The 3,838-nt window shown below is 40.8% G+C and overlaps 1 pseudogene; it reads left to right on the forward strand.

Annotated features, from left to right (window-relative positions):
- The first annotated feature begins 742 nt into the window (after nucleotides 1-742).
- LOC136144427 (ferritin heavy chain pseudogene) lies at nucleotides 743-1,370 on the forward strand (annotated as a pseudogene).
- The last annotated feature ends 2,468 nt before the right edge of the window (nucleotides 1,371-3,838 follow it).

The following is a 3,838-nucleotide window of genomic DNA, read 5'->3' on the forward strand; positions in this document are numbered from 1 at the left end:
CTTGCAATTTTTGATTGCTGCTGAAGTTCTATTATTCATAATTTCAGACTATATCACAGTGACTGCCACATAATATCTGCATCACAAAGCTTTATTATAAAATGATTAAGTTATTAATTGACATGACAAAATTCTCACTGAATGGAGACTACCGTTAGTCACATTTATTTTTTAACACATTTATTTTTTACCACATTTGAAGAATGAGTAAATAGACAAGAGAAAAAGGAAGACAAAATATACAAGGCAGTCTGAAAATAGCATTGTATATTCAAGAACTTGCCAAATGGCAAAATTCTAGTGTCTTTATTTTGGTACATGAAAGTTAGTAAGCAAATTGTTGCATAGAGTTACCTCCAAATGTTGATTATCTTTTTCTTTTATAAAAGCAGAACTCTTTACTCAACATATGACTGCTCATTAAAAAGACTACATTTCCCAGTGGCCTTGGAACAAAGTTCTGGTCAATCAGATAGGTGCAAATTTCACGTGGCAGCTTCTGGTAAACTTCTTGTCCAAAACAAATTGCATCAAACAAAGTTCAATAAGCAAGATAGACTTTATTTAAGGTTATTGCAATTGTGGAGAGAGCTTGGCCTCAATTGTGTTGAAAACAAGGCAGGGGGATGTTTAAACTCTGTGGTGGACAGTCTTCGCGGAGAGTCGCCGCGGCTTCCTGCTTCAACAGGGCTTGAACGGAACCGGCTGCTCGTCCCCCCCCAGCCCCGGCAGGCTACTCGGAGCCAGCCCTCGTCCCCACCTGACAGCTCCCTCCGACCGGCCCGAGGTCCCCGCCGCCGCTCCAGCGCAGCGCAGCGGTCGCCGTCGCCGCCACCGCCCCTTCTCATCCGCCCGCCATGACGAGCGCATCCCCCTCGCCGGAGCGCCAGAACCACCACCAGGACTCGGAGGCCGCCATCAACCGCCAGATCCACCTGGAGCTCTACGCCTCCTATGGGTACCTGTCCATGTCGTACTATTTGGACCGCGATGGTGTGGCTTTGAAGAACTTTGCCAAGTACTTTCTTCACCAATCTCATGAGGAGAGGGAACATGCTGAGACTAATGAAGCTGCGGAACCAGGGAGGCGGCCGAATCTTCCTTCAGGATATCAAGAAACCAGACCATGATGACTGGGAGAATGGGCTGAAGGCAATGGAGTGTGCGCTGTGCTTGGAAGGAAGTGTGAATCAGTCACTACTGGAACTGCACAAACTGGCCACTGAAAAGACTGATCCCCATCTGTGTGATGTCATTGAGACTCATTACCTGAATGAGCAGGTGGAAGCCATCAAAGAATTGGGTGACCGCGTAACCAACCTGCGCACGATGGGGGCCCCTGGATCTGGCAGGGCAGAGTACCTCTTTGACAAGCACTCCCTCGGACACAGTGAGCGCTGAGCCTCGGGCTGGCTTCCCACAGCCACGGGGTGACGCCTCTGGTCACCAAGGCAGTGCATGCATATTTGGGTCACCTTCACCTTTCCTATAAGTTGTAACAAAACATCTACTTAAGTTCTTTCTTTAGTACCGTTCCTTCAAATAAAGTAATTTGGTACCCACCCCCCCAAAAAAAAAATAAAAATAAAAAAATAAACTCTGTGGTGTGTAGTGGAAAATTAGTGGAAGGCAGGACAATAGTGGGGGCAAGTTGATAGTTGGGATTTATTGAGCACAGTGAATTATCCCTGAGTTTTCAAATGTATTTTTCTCTGTAATTAGGGTCTGTGTTTCTTAACTGGCATTAATCAAAGTTAGGCTCCTACATTCTCACAGAAACTGAGAAATAGAACTACCTTTCTCGATGTTTTCATTTGAAAGCGAGGACTCGAGGTGCTTCAGAAAGACGTTCTTGGGTTGTGAAACTGACTAGAGACTGGCAGAAAATTTGTAAGTATTTCAGAGTAATTAGGGTATGGAGAAAAGGAAACCATTGTGCATTGCTGATGGGAATGTAAATTGGTGCAGTTATCATGTAAAACAAGATGTAGCTTTCTCAAAGAAAGAAAAATAGAGCTAACATAATGCAGTGATTTCCCTTCTGAGTTTTTGTCTGAAGAAAATAAAAACACTAGCTTAAAAAGATATGTGCCTACTCTCCATGTTCATTATGGCATTATTCATCATAATGTATTAAAATGATATAATTTCTAATAAATAATAGAATATTTTTCAGCCATGAAAAGGAATACATCATTACCATTTTCAATAATATGGACCTCAGTGACTTAAGTGAAATAAGTCAGACAAAGACGAATATTGAATGTGGAATCTAAACAAAACAAAAATAGTGAAACACAAGATACAGAGAATGGATTTATGATTGTCAAAGTGGAATGTGGAATGAAAGAAATGGGTGAACGGAGGCGACAGGTGGAAAAACATCACATTGTTGGAGTCAGCAAATAATAATAATCATTTGTGTGCCTGGCTCACACTGACACGATTTTGAGCCTGAGTCCTAACTCTTCCCTTTTCTGCATGACTGAACTCTAACCTAATCACAAGAAATGCATGCAAGTCAAGTACATTTCCTATAGTCTTTAACCCTTGACTTTATCTGATATTTAAACTAAAAGAATTCCTTTGCTGATGCATATTGTTAATAGCCCACTAAGAATAATAGTCATGAGATTCCCAGGGAAGGAAAAACTCCTGGCTCCCATTGATGTGGATTTGCTTTTTCCTTTTTGGTCAGATTCTACATTTATCCTTGATTCCTTTGAATTCCCTTATGTCCCTTTCAGGGACAGAGTGTAGCTACAAATGTCTATGAATCACCATCTAACTGTATATAAGTTACTATAATAAACTTCACAATTATACTTTATGGTGTTGTTTTCTAGTCTCAAAACTCTTTCTCAGTTGGAGAAATATTATTCAATATCCCTGCCTTTTAAATAAAATTAGCTACCCCCTCCAGTATTCTTCCCTGAAGAATCCCCATGGACACAGGAACCTGGCGGGCTACAGTCCATGGGGTCATAAAGAATCAGACTGAGAGGCTAAACAACAACTACTTTTGGAATTTAACTTTTGCATTTGTTAGAGTAACAGCTGCTACAATTAAGCCTCAAAACTCCAGTTGTGGAACACAGTAGGTTTTCTTGGTGGCTGGGCAGATGATCTTCTTCTGTGTGGTAATCTGGGGACCCAGATTCCTCCAAACTTTTGACTCAATCATCTTTTACATTCTTAAAACCCTTTGCAGGAAGCCAGTGGAAGAAGGGAGACTATACAGAGAAAGGACACTCACTTTTCATTTAACTCATCATAGATAATGCTATTTGATCTGTTACTTATTAAACATACACAATCACACACACACACACACATCTACACAATAAGGAACATAGATGTCCATATAAGAATATAAAAGAAGCAAAAACAAAAAGAACCTACAGCCAACATTATACCTCATCATGAAAGTCTAAATATTGTTCCCCTCATGAATGGGCACATGATGAAGCTATATGCTCCTTCTATTTCTTTTCTACAAATTACTGGAGATCCTAAGCTGTGCAATCAGGCAAGTAAAAGAAATTAAGGGTGTAAAAATTGGAAAGCAAGAAGTAAAACTGATTCTATTCATTGTTGACATGATTGTATATTTATAGAGAACTCAGCAGTGGCCAAAGGACTGGAAAAGATCAGTTTCCATTCCAATCCCTAAGAAAGGCAATCCCAAAGAATGCTCAAACTACCACATAATTACACTCATCTCACATGCTACTAAAGTAATGCTCAAAATTCCCCAAGCCAGGCTTCAGCAATACCGTGAACTTCCAAATGTTCAAGCTGGTTTTAGAAAAGGCTGAGGAACCAGAGATCAAATTGC

The sequence above is a fragment of the Muntiacus reevesi genome, chromosome 11 (genome assembly GCF_963930625.1).
Source record: "Muntiacus reevesi chromosome 11, mMunRee1.1, whole genome shotgun sequence".
NCBI lineage: Eukaryota > Metazoa > Chordata > Mammalia > Artiodactyla > Cervidae > Muntiacus > Muntiacus reevesi.